This window comes from Mesoplodon bidens (assembly GCF_964165515.1).
Source record: "Mesoplodon bidens genome assembly, chromosome: 1".
Lineage (NCBI taxonomy): Eukaryota > Metazoa > Chordata > Mammalia > Artiodactyla > Ziphiidae > Mesoplodon > Mesoplodon bidens.
Window position 1 is genome coordinate 209,317,120 of NC_138176.1, and position 13,862 is coordinate 209,330,981.

Sequence of the window (13,862 nt, forward strand, 5' to 3'; positions counted from 1 at the left end):
TAATTCTATATCAACAAAGAGTTCCCGGAAAAAAAGGCGAGATAGGAAGTAGGAATTAGCTCTTTTGAAATACAGGAAAATCCCTAAACCCAGTGAACAAAAGCAGGTCCCAGTCTCCGTGGCCCCTGCAGTTTTATGTAACCCAGATTTTATATCCTGCTTCTTCATTGCTAGGTCATATTCCATAGGTTTCCTATTGTAATATTTGTGTTTGATCTGGTTGACACTAATTTAAAATTTTTTTAAATCTGTTATTAAGTTTTTTCACTAGAATTAAGGCAGATAGGAAATGCAGTAACAGGAGAATAATCAACATGGCTGTGAATGTGTAGTTTCAAAATTAAAATGGTGATATTGCTCTAGGGTGTCAATTTTTGGTAATTTTTTTTAAAAAATTATTTATTATATTTATTTTTGGCTGCGTTGGGTCTTCGTTGCTGCGCGCGGGCTTTCTCTAGTTGCGGCGAGCGGGGGCTACTCTTCTTTGCGGTGCACGGGTTTCTCATTGCGGTGACTTCTCTTGTTGCGGAGCACAGGCTCTAGGTGTGCAGGCTTCGGTAGTTGTGGCTCGCAGGCTCAGTAGTTGTGGGTCACGGGCTCTAGAGCGCAGGCTCAGTAGTTGTGGCGCGCGGGCTTAGTTGCTCTGCGGCATGTGGGATCTTCCCGGACCAGGGCTTGAACCCGTGTCCCCTGCGTTGGCAGGTGGATTCTTAACCACTGCGCCACCAGGGAAAAGCTTTGGTAATATTTTTAAATGGAAAATGATCCTCATTACCGTATGGCAAAATATAGTGAAAATCTGAACTGTTAGACCGACTCAGCTGTTAAATGCATAAATGTGGTTCTGTGTTTAAAATGTTTTCTACTGCAGTTATTATGTGACACTTCCAACAGTTAATCTCTGGCTGTTAATTGGCAGTAACTGTGAATTGTGGTGGGCATCACAGATGTAAGAAATTTGATCTGTGGTAATTTACCTGGAAGGAAACTGACTAAATTATAGTTCTCAACTTAAATTCTGCAGAGTAGATTGGATAACAGACCTTCACGTAACTGTTGAGTGCAAACTCACATTATTTGGTTTTACCTTTTGTTATGAGAAGTTATCCTCTTTAAATATGTAGTGGTGGCAACCATGTATGTAAGGCATACGTATCTCTCAATATCTGTGCATAGATAATTTAATCTTTAAATTACAAATACCTGAAGGCTTCTGGAAGAATCATAGTATTAGAAAGATCAGAATAATTCACATTCATTTTTATTTTTGTTTTTTTTTGGTCTATGAGTCAATTGCATCTGAAATAACATTTTAAACTCTTCTATTGACTTAGAACTGCCAGGAACAAATTTGTGAATATGTTTTTTCCCCTAACTTTCCAAATGTGGATTTATTTTTAGAACTCATACAGGATACTGGGCAAATCTTTAAGTAAGACAAAGTACTGACAAGTAAAATCAGCTAAATTGTCTATCAAGCTTTCTTATGCTACATTTTAGGTTTAGATGGACCCTTTTGGTCTTGATTATTATACTCTCTTCCATCTGTAAAATAGTTACTCTGCCCATTGTAATCAATGTGTGTGTGCGTGTATGTGTGTGTGTGTGTGTGGAACTATTCATATTAAAATATCTACCTACGATTTTGTGACTATGAGCTCAGAATAACCTTGTTCTTATTTCTAGGCCCCAGCACTTTTCCTGTAACACTGGAGAATCTGGGGCTTTCGGATTAACTGATTTCTTGCTTGATGTCATCTCTGTTGCATTCCTTCCATAATTAGTTAACTTCCATATTAATTCATAATGTGTATAAAATCACATTGTTAATATTGATATTTTGGGCAAAAGAACAGAAACTTAAGTAGAGGAAGAAGTCGAATGAAGACATAAAGAAAAGCTAAAGGAAACACAGGCCTCGTGGGACCCAGAGGACATTCCCTTCTCCTTCCCTCTGGGTGTCTTTTCCCTTTTTTCTGTTTAAAGGTCTTTAGCAGACACTCCTTGCATTGTAAAATCCAGACCTTTCTACGGCCTTCCAGGCTTGGCATCAGCGAGGCCCTGGCTCACCTCACTGCTCAGCGGTTATCGAGCCTTTCCTGTCCAGAATGATCCAAACTCCTCTCTCCTCAGGTGTTTCACACATGCTGTTTCCACAGCCTGGAAAGTTCTTTGCTTTCCTACTCTGCTTATCCATTTGCTTAAACGTCACTAAGTTAACTTTTCCTTAACAATCCAGATTAAATGAGATCCCCTTCATATAATCCCTCATTGTAAGTTTTATTTCTCTTGTATGGTACATATCATGATGTATCATTATACATGTCACTCTCCTGCTGGAAGCTCACCTTCTTAGAGGAAAGACCACGTCCATTTTATTTGTTGCTGAATCCCCAGTGCATAGTACAATACTTGGCTATAGAGGAGTCTACCTCCTTAGACATACTCGTTATTTTGCACACGACCCAAAGTAGTGTCTGCATTTCCTGATATTCCAAGACCTTTTTGCTTAGCTCTCCAGAGTTAACTGATAAATGTTTCACTGTTTCTTATTTTTAACTTTCTGGAGAGAGAATTTGATTGACTGCTGACCCTAACAATGATGGAATGTAACCCAGGTGGGATGTGTAGTCACTCAATACCAAGATGGCCACCAGACAATAACAGATACCGTGGGCAGTGGAAGTTTTTTCTAGAAGAGGTTTTGGGTTAGGTTGATAATCAAAAACCTCTAATATAGCTGCTACTGTCATTAATAATAGCAATATGAATACTTCTAGTATTCCTTTGTTTATAATGAATTCCTGTTGGCTACTAAGTGACTTATTAGCTATATGTGTAGAAAAATTATAAAAAACGCTTGATTTTTACGTGAACTTTGGTATCCAGGAAATGTTACTACCAAAGTTATAGTAATATATTTCTGTAGTTTCTATAGAATTATTTTAATAGTAAATGAAGGGGTATGATTTTTTGTTTTTGTTCTTTAAAAAAAAGATGCTGAAGAAATTCAAGATATCAAGGTGGTGGCAAAAAATAACATGAAACAAGTAGTGTACTCTCTTGGCAGACTTAATTTTGTCATATTGTTACATACAACTTTTACTCCTTTATTGAAACAGTAGTTGCAAACCTTATGTCTCACAAAGAACATCTCATGAATTTTGCATTATGATCCCTAAAAGGCCACAAGTTTGTGGCTAGCAGTATACATCTTTCATTTGATCAAATTCTGGGAACTTGAGTGTCTGAAACTATGCTTTTGATCCCTTCTGGAGTCCAGAGGAGAATGAATGTACATATCGAATTCACTTTTTAGAAATCTCGAGTACACACAGAAAACTGGCTTTGGTGCATAGGTTTTTACTGCCTGACAGTATCCTGTGGTCATAATGTGGGAACATAATGTCCCCATATTTGACTTGGTATCTTCACAATTTTAATGGGAGTTTTACAGGTAAGGAATCAGTTTTGCATCAATTTGGAACTTTTGTGATATGAGAACTGCATTGACAAGATATCAGCCAGGTGTGAGACAATTTAATATAATAAGGCATCTTAATATTTTTAATGGTTATTTCTGTTTTCCTTTAACTATAAACTATGCCAAGGCCAATAGTATACCGTGTCAGAAAATGTGAGGCCAGGTTTGTTTTATAAACTTTGTATGAAATTATCTTTCTGTTATTATGTTTGTAGAAATATTCATGATCAAACTATGTCTTCGCTAAAATGTTTACCTTTATTTTGATTTCTCTAAAAGAAAACTGAGACAGTATTTTTCAAATCTGAAAAAATAATAACCTGCCAATTGTAATCGTGTGTACTTGAAATGGTGATGCACTTTTTTATGGAGCTAAATCTCAACTGGATGTTTGTCTTGGTTAGAGTTAATATGCTCAGTTGCTTATTGCTTTTGAATTCCATTATGCTTTTCATGTTTCTGCTTTGAAAACAGAAAAAGGTTAATGTCGTAAGAGTAACATGCTATATTTGCCCATTAACTATTAGCTCATTTAAGTCAGGGAATGTGCAGGAGTTCATTGGAGGAATATTTGAGTGGCTCTGAGTTTAATTTAGGCTCTGAAATCCGTTGAGTTATTGAAAACTGTGCAGTGACCTGGAAAACAACAGAAAAAGTGTTTCATTGGGCCATGGTAACAGAAGGGTAGATGCCACTTAATTGAGGTTCCTAAACAAATTGCCTTTTTACTTCCATACTTCCTTGTACATATGATACATATCCACACACATGTTTTTTATATGTATGTTTTCATAGGATTATGGCAGTTTGTTGAAATTGGAGAATATCACTAAATATTTCCTACTTAATTTCCTATGCCCTGGGTGAAAACATGTTCAAATTGGGGAATGGGTTTAAATGAAAAGGACCCTCATGCTAAATCACATGATTTTACAGACATAAGACATTCTTGGGCATTTTTGGAGATTGTTTTTGGACTGGATTTTAAAAATATACACTAAACAGTTTATTCATAACATGCATTTTAATAGCTATTATGAATATTGTTAATCTACCCTACTTATTAACCTCTTACAGTGAAAAATATAAAAATTTTCTGTCTTTTTTTGTTAAATAGACTTAATGACAAACATCTTGCAAATTAGATTTTCATATATTTCATCTCTTTCTTATGCTCAATTTAATCTATCAAAGCCACACATTGTAGAAGACATCTGGTATTGAGCTTAAGCAGCTGGGTTTCATTTGTAAAGGTTTTGAGCAAATTTTGGTGCTTGCCAACAATAATATAGCCGTTGGCCAATGTGTTTTCTTTGTGGCAGCTTGGTGCACTGTGGCAGGAGAGATCAGAATTCAGGATCAGTTGATTTTCCGCCTCTTTCTGGCTTGACTGGAGGGACTTGAGGATTTTATGCAGATGTTCCTGTGAGCTAAGTGAGGGTTTGCTGCATTGGCTATTGAATGGGAATCAATGGACGAGCAGTGTGTAATCAGCACTGATCCATCTGAGAAACAAGGAGTCTGCAGTTTTCCTCACAGCATGGTTCAATGTATTTCCTACATCACAGTCACCATAGGTCATTTTAAAGATGCAGTTCCCTATACCCCATCCCAAATCTACTAAACCAAGTATTGGGCAGCTGAGCCCAGAAAGCTGCAGTTGATTAAGCTACCCCAAGGGATTTGGTACACACGGGATTAGAGTTAATAAATTTCAGTTCATTCTTTACCTGCAGACAGAACCTGTAACCCCCTTTTTCTGACCAAAAGAAGAACCCATTTTATTAATGGTATTTAAAAGGAATTGTCAGAAGTTTTTTCAAAAGTAACTTACCCACGTATCTGGTTTGGATGTTCTTTCATAAAATATTACATTAGTATGACCTGTTGTTTAATGAAACAGTTGTCCTAGCATTATTAAAATATTGCCACTAATGATAAAGAAGGGATCGTAAGTCTTAATTTACTTGGAACAATCCAAACCTGGAGGGAAGGGTTTCTTGCAGAGTGAAACAAGAATGTGAATCCCAAATTTCCCAACTCTTTCTCAGGTACATTAATTAAGTAATTTCTGTATCCAGCTTGTCATTGGACACCTGGTAGGCTCTTGGAAATCTTTTCAGAGTTTGGCTCTATCAGCTGCCCTCAGAAAGCACCATACTCCTGAGCCCTGCACCCACCTCCAATTATATTCAACATGTTATTCCCAATGCAAGTAGTTTGTCTTTGTAGCTATATAGGCAGTTTTGGTGACTGTTCTGAAATAAACCAAGTCATAACTCTCTTCTTTGCTTCTGCTGGAAAAGTTCTATGCCAGAATTCTTACCTAGTTTGGTATTCTTGTTTTACTGGTTCTGAGTCCAGAACTGAGTTTTCCAGACAAACACTTAATGAGTTCCAGGGGCAATATGGAAACATACCCAGGGAATGTGTGGTTTGAAGTGAGGATTGCCTCTTTGGAAGTTAATAGGGTAGGGACTGTCTGTTGTTGAAATGTCATTAAATGGAAATGTACTTTTTACCTTATCTTGCTTTGGAAATTAGCACTCAAGATAGTCACTTCTTTAGAAAGTTCCTGCATTCCCTCAGGAACTTGATTTAAAATACACACACACACACACACACACAGTACTTAATGTAAGCAGGCAACAACCCCAGAAAATATAACATTAAAAGAGGGTAAGAGAAGGAGCAGTCTAAGTGCTTGAGATTGTCTTGTTTCATGATCCATGTCATGCATGGACTACATCTGAAGTTTTTTAAAGTTTCTGGAGGAAGCTCAGCAATGCAGCTGTCTCTAATGTACTGTGAACCTTGAAAAGGAATTTCCTTTCAAGTAAGAGCGGAAGTAGTTTGTGTGTGGGATGATGCAGCGGAGGGTTTTCTTCAACAGAAAATAAAGTGCCATTATATAAACAAACATCTGCACAACCTAAAGTACGCCCAGTAAAAATAAATGCTAGAGGCACCTACACTCCTATTTGAGCAAGACCCAGTTAATTCTAATGATCTGCTTGTGTTTTCTCATTTTCACAAGGGAGGAAACAGGAGCACACAGTTGTTAGGTGACTTATCTAAAGTCTCACTGTTACTTCTAGTGGCAGAACCAGAACTTGGGATTCCAGAGTTTTTGTTCTTGTTCTTTGAAGAATTACATTTAAATTTGACTTGAGGATTGCTATAATATTTAGGCAGAATGTTTGGAAAGCCAGAGTCTTTGCCACGTGAACATTTTATTTAAGAGACAGATTACAAAAACACGCTACCACCACCACCAGAAATAAATATTCCAGTGTATGAATAAGCTCAGAGCTGATAACTTTGCTTCGATTTTCCCATTTACTATAATACGTACTGGTTTGTAAAAAAGTACTGTATATTCAACCACATTTAGGCTGTCATAATTTAGTGCTCACGGGAATGCCACTTATATGCAGTTTCTTCTGAGCCACAGTACCTCACCATCTGAGGTGAGGAGAAGGCAAAATCAGGAACACAATTGAGTTATTTTCTAGGGAAAAACATCTTGCCTTGAAGAATGGAGCATCCTTCCCGTTTTTTCCTCTTCTGATTTCCTGCAAATGTTAATCTAAAGAGATTACTTGTAAAATATCCTGAGTAGCTATGACTGCAAATGAGAAATGTGATACGCAGCTTTACACCTTGAGAGTGAGTGCTCACACCTCTCCAGATTTATTTCTTAATGTTAAAATTACAAGGTCATTGTTCTTCCCATTGTAGGATATCACTTGTACAGTGATAAATCTAAATCCTTTAGATTTACACATTGTATTTTATGGTTTTGAGAAGTTGCTGCAGAATATTTTAGAATAATTGATGAACTGTCTTTACCAGGTAAAATTTCTGTGGTGTTTATCCTAATTTTTCTACCTCTTCATTGACTATTTTTTCAGTAACTGTGAATCCATGCTGTGATTTTGCAAACTGAGTGTGAGAATACTTGGTCCTTTGTTTTGGGGCTTTGTTTTGATTTTTGCATTTGCTTTTTAAGGAGTTTGAAATTTCTGCTGAGGATTTCATATCCCCTATTTGTACTTACAAGATAAATGAGCAAAATTACCCATCCCCCCAAAAAAGTTCTATAAGGTTTTACTTCTTAGTCTAGACTTTTTGTTTATTATTCCTGTGGCTTTCAGTGAATCATTACCTTATTATTTACAAAATAATCAAAATGGTCTAGGGGTTAAAAAGAAAGCAGCATTCTTATAGTTACATGAAATACTAGTCATCTAATAGACAATAACGGACGTATTTTGTTTGTGATTTTCTAATTCACAAATCCAAGGATACAAATGTCAGCATTGTTATCTTTTCACTTGTAAATGCCTGCATTTATAGATGTTCAGCACAGAACAAGTTAGGTATACTTGCTCTTCTAGGTATAAAAACTTACTATGGTTTTACAGTTTAATAGCTATAGTAACTAAAATAGTGTGGTATGGCCTAGGGTAGCTATAGACTTATATGGAACATTGTAGAGAATCATATATATAAGGAAATAATGTGTCAGAGGGGACATTGGAGATCAGTGGGGAAAAGTGGACTGTTTGAAAACCTCACTTCATACCATGTATAAAAATCATCTCCAAGTATATCAGAAAGCTAAAGGTAAAATTCAAAAAGTGAAAGTGTTTAGAGGAAAATAATAATAGCTAATGTTCCATGTATTGTTCTAAACACTTTACTAATTCATTTAAATGCCACACAGCATGAGATAGGTGCTTTTATTCCCCCTATCCTATAAATAAGGAAGCAGGTTCAGAGAAGTTAAATAATTTGTTTCAGATTACAAAGTAAAACACGGTAAAATCTAGATTCAAATCAAGACAGCTTGGTTCTTGTATCCCTTCCATTAGTAGCTATACGATACCACATCTCTTAGATTGAATGTTTGTATAGCTTAAAGTTTAAAAATGTTGCAAAAAACACAGATCATAAAGAAATTATTGTAGAATTTCTTAACAGTAAAATTAATAATAGTTCAACAAAGCAAATAACAAACAAGCAAAAGGATAGCCCACATGCTTGTAAAGCATGTTACAAGACATGTGACTGAGAAATGTTTAATATCAATTATATATAAAGAATGTCTTCAATAATGAGAAAAATACAAAATGTCAGAATACATGAATAGGCCGTTAACAGAGAAGATGGAAATATAGGAAAAGAAACTAAATAAATAGAGAAATGCAAGTTAAAGTAATATGAGCTACCAAATTATAGTCAAGAAATAGGCAGAATAGCTCTGAGGTTATCAAGTCTAGGCAGGGATGTGGAGAAATGGGAACCCTTAACCACTGTTAGTTGGAACCTAAGTTGTTTCTACCATATGAAAATTCATATATGATTTTTACATCTAAATAGTAATTATATAGAAATATTCATAAGGTTAAGCAATAGTTTCTTAGATATGATGCCAAAAGCACAAGCAACAAAATAATAAATAATAAAATGGATCATCAAATAAAAATACATCATCAAGAAAGTGAAAAAAGAGCCCACACAATGGGAGAATACATTTGCAAGTCATATATCCGATAATGGACTTGAATCCAGTTATATAAAGAACTCTTAAAAATCAATAATAAAAAGATAACCCCTTTTAAAAATGGGCAAGCATTTGGACAGACATTTCTCCAAAGAGTATATACAGGTGACCAGTGACCGTACGAAAAGGTGCTCAACATCATTAGCTATCAGTAGAATTCAAATCTAAACCACGAGATACTAGTTCACCCACTAGAATGGCTACGATCAAAAAGATATTAACCAGTGTTGGTAAGGATGTGGGGGAATTGAAACCCTCATACACTACTTCTGGAAATAACGGTGTAGCCACTTTGGAAAACAGTCTGGCAGTTCCTAACAGTGTCAAGCGTTCAGTTACCATACGCCCCAGAAGTTTCACTCCTGGGTGTCTACCCAAGAGAAATGAGAACCTAATGTCCCCAAAACACTTGTACACACATAGCGTTACTCATAATAGCCAGTAAGTGGAAAAAACCCAAATGTCCACCAGCTGATGAATGGATAAACAAAATGTTGTATATCTATATAATAGAACATTCTTTGGCAATAAAAAGGAATGAAGGACTGATACTTGCTATAACATGAATAAACTTTGAAAGCAGTATGCTTCATGAAAGAAGCCAGATGCAAAGACCACATGTCTTATTCCATTTATGTGAAAAGTCTGGAAGGTAAAACTATACAGACAGAAAGCAGATCAGTAGCCCCAAGTTGCCAGGGGTGGGAGGCTGTGGGCAGGAATGGGGAGTGACTACTAGGGTTTTGGGGCTTGTTTGGGGGGTTATGAAAATGTTCTGAAATTTCATTATGATATGATTGCAAAACTCTGTACATATACTAAAAAGGATTGAAGTGAACACGTTAAATGGATCAATTTCATGGCATGTGAATTATATTTCTATAAAGCTCCTAAAATATTAAGAGGAGTAGATAAGTAGCCCATTTAGGAGAGTGGGGAATATGGGAGGAGAAGGGATTGGTCCTCATTTGGCTTCATTCTATAATATTTTGTTCCTTAATGATAAGAAAAAATCCCTTAAGGTTTTATAAAAGAGTTGTGAGAACCTAGTATTCTCTTTCTTTGGTATATTTGTAGAATTGTATATAATACAAGATATAACCAAAAACAAAATTGAGTACATATCCACACCCCTATCCCCCTTTCCGCTAGAAAGCATTATGGGTTTTCCTCTCCTCTCATAATTGAAAACTTTGATTCCAGAAAACATGCTCTACAAATGAAATACTGAATTTGGGCTCCTGTATTGACTGTTACTTGCTTTTTCTGCTATCAACTATAATAGTATTTTACTTCTGAAGTCAGAATTTTAGTGAGGCAGCTTTGTTATTTTATTAGTTGGTTTATGAGAAAAATTCCTTGTGATTAAGAGTTACCACTAGTTCTGGTTAAAATCAGATCATTTTTCCTTTGTTAAACATTTAGCAGAGTAGCCCACCTGCAACCCTGCTCGTTCAATTAAGGGGAAAAGATACCTTCTTGGGGCAGCTGCTGTCATAATTCTGCATCTGGGCCTTGTGAGAATCTGTTCATTTGCCTATGGATCTTTATCATGAACTCTCCCTACACCGATTAAAAGGTTTTCTTGGGGACAGAGAGCATGGCTACAGGCTAGGAAGGCTCTTTCCTGAATCAGAGGCACCCACTGCTTTTCTACTTGTTATTATAGCAGAAATGCCTTTCCTGTAGAGCAGTTGGGAAATTGCCCGCACTGACAAGCCCTTGTCAGATAGAAGAAGCTCATAGTCATAATAAAAACATTTTTTCCCCAGAATATTGTTCCGTGCTTCTCCCACTCAGGGCCATGGCCATCATCAGGATGGAAAAATGACCCCAGGGCCTTGAGATTTGTACACCAGAGTATGAGTAACAAGTGATGCTAAAGCTGATTCAGGGTCAGCATTCAAATACAGTTGCCCCGCAGAGTACAGGTTAAGTAAGAGTTCTTTCATTTAACTCTAGAACCTATAAACATAAAGTGATTGGAGTAGTTCACACGAAATCAGAGGATGAGAAAATGTGTAGAGCCAGAAATTGGTGTGGGGAGCTGAATGGCCCCCCAATGCTAGATTGTTACTAGATAGTGGTTTTCAAATTGTGGTCCCTGCATCAGCATGACATGGGAACCTGTTGGAAATATACATTCTTGTGTCCCAACCCAGATCTACTGAATCAAAAACTCCAGGGAGTGGGTCCAGAAAACTGTGTTTTAACAAGCCCTCCAGGTGATACTGGTGTGCGGCTAAAGTTTGAGAACTCTGGACTAAATTACGTTGCTTCGTGAGTAAGTTTGAACTTTATCCCACAGGCAGTGGAAATTCATGGAAGATTCATGAGCAGAGTTATGGAATGATTAGTGTTTTAGTTAGATAGTGGAGTCTTCTGCCATATTTTTCTGGTTAAGGAATTTTAGTTTAGGAAAATATAAAAATGCCACCACTTCTAGCTATATGATTTAATCCAGACGTTTCGGAAGTGTATATTAGTTTGTAGTTTCTTATAATTAAATATGAGTTGTTTAAGGACTTAGTAGAAATTTGGAAGCTTCAAACTTAAGAGGTTTTTATTCACTATAAATGATACAATGATGCTTTATTTTGTATGCCATTTTGTTCCCTAAACTTAAAACATTTTGCAATTTTAATAGGACCTAGGTGTACTCCTAAATCCTGAAAATGTTCTCCAAATAATGTTAGAAAATGTCTGAGGGCATTTCCCAGGTCACTTTACTGTGTAACTTTTTCCCCAAGTATGTTTTGCATTTTAAATGTTTTCATTTTTCCTCTTAATCTTGTTATGCATCAGTAACACATGATGTGTTGGCATCTTCTGTAATAGCACATTTGTTCCAAGTGAAAAGGACTAGGTTCAGAAAATCTAGTCGGCCAAAAAGTTTACCCGACGGAAACCTATATTGAATCTAAAACTAATGCACTCACATTTTCCATCAGAATTAAAATGGAATGAAGCCAGGAAAGCCCTATGAGAAGTTTGCTGGTCTCTGCCCTGCATGAACAGCATTAACCACCATTTAGTCCTGTAACTAATAGACAACATGTTGAAAAGATCTTTTACTTGTAAGTGTGACATGGGGCTGACTGCACAAATCTGATTATATCACCCCTCTCCTTAAGAGTCTTTTAAGATTTAGGATTCACTACAATGATTTTACTTCCAGATGGTCTTAGTTTTATGTTAAATGGAATGTTGGTATTAAAATGCAGTAAGATGGGAAGGGGGAAGCAAGGGGGAGGGATAAATTTCAGGATTCACATACACACTACTAATATATAAAATAGATAAACAATACAGACCTACTCTATAGCACAGGGAACTATGTTCAGTATCTTGTAATAACCTATAATGGAAAAGAATCTGAAAAAAAGATATATATATATATATATATATATATATATATGTATGTATGTATATAAAATGAATCACTTTGCTATATACCTGAAACATTGTAAATCAACTGTACTTCAGTAAAAAAAAGAAAATGCAGTAAGCATTTTTACTCTTTAACGACCTAATTCTATAAATATCCTAGAGCATATTATACTCAGATCTTGTCCAAGAGTTAACTGTTTGGGAAAAGGCAGGAGCCTTTTCTGATGGGTATCAAAATAATTGAATTTTAATTGTTGCGCTGCCACTAAATACTTACGTGACTTTGGACATAATCGTCAGTGTCTCAGAGGATGAGGTGACATATTGAAATAGTTCGTATGAGAAGTTGGTTTGGGGCACAGATACTGTGTTTTTAAAACAAACATAGAATGACTTGGAGAAACCATTCATTTATTCCTTAATTTAACATACTTTAATTGTACACCTACTACCTTCCAGTGTTGTAATATGCCCTAAGGGTTCAAGGAAAATACTCCCTGGTCACATCCTGGGAAGGAGACAGACAAATACAAAGAATACTTTGGGAATAGGTAGGTATGTATCTGACTTAAAAGGAGGTATCTATTTCTGCTTTGTAAATAAGATGGTCTATACCAGCTTTTTCATTTTCCACATATATGCGTTAATATACGAAATTGGTATAGACCATCTTATTTACAAAGCAGAAATAGAGACACAGACGTAGAGATCAAAGGTATGGATACCAAGGGGAAAGGGGGGTGGTGGGATGAATTGGGAGATTGGAATTAACATATATACGCTATTGATACTGTGTATAAAATAGATAACTAAGGAGAACCTACTGTATAGCACAGGGAACTCTCTCTACTCAGTGCTCTGTGGTGACCTAAATGGGAAGGAAATCCAAAAAAGAAGGGATATATGTATACATATAGCTGATTCACTTTGTTGTAAAGTAGAAATTAACACAACATTGTAAAGCAACTACGCCGCTAAAATTTTTTTAAAAAGGAGGTGTCAACTGAGTTGGCAATTAAAGGCTGATAAGGAATTATCTGGGCAAATAAACTAGATAGGTCGAGAGACCAACCTGAGAGAGTGTGGTGTAGCCAGAGGACTGAGTTTAGTATAACTGCAGAGTTGGAGGTGAGGGGTAGTGAGTGGCTAATTTGAGATTGTAAGCAGGGGACAGGAGATAAAGTTATGTGTGGACCCAGGACGCAGAGATCCATGACTGGCTTTTGGAAGTCACATAATCATATTTCCCACGGTGTTCCCTTTTGGTTAATGGCAGCTCCATCCTTGTACTTGATTAGGACAAAACCCTTGGCATTATCCTTATCTCTTCTTTACCTCTCACATAGTACATATAGTCCATTAGAGAATTATTCCAACACTGACTATATTGGGCCCCCATGGACTCCACTTCAGAATCCT

The 13,862-nt window shown here is 36.4% G+C and overlaps 1 protein-coding gene across 3 annotated transcripts in view; it reads left to right on the forward strand.

The window, feature by feature from the left end:
• Positions 1 to 13,862, forward strand: part of BMPR1B (bone morphogenetic protein receptor type 1B) — a 424,295-nt gene that overhangs the window by 310,363 nt on the left and 100,070 nt on the right. The window lies entirely within an intron of this gene.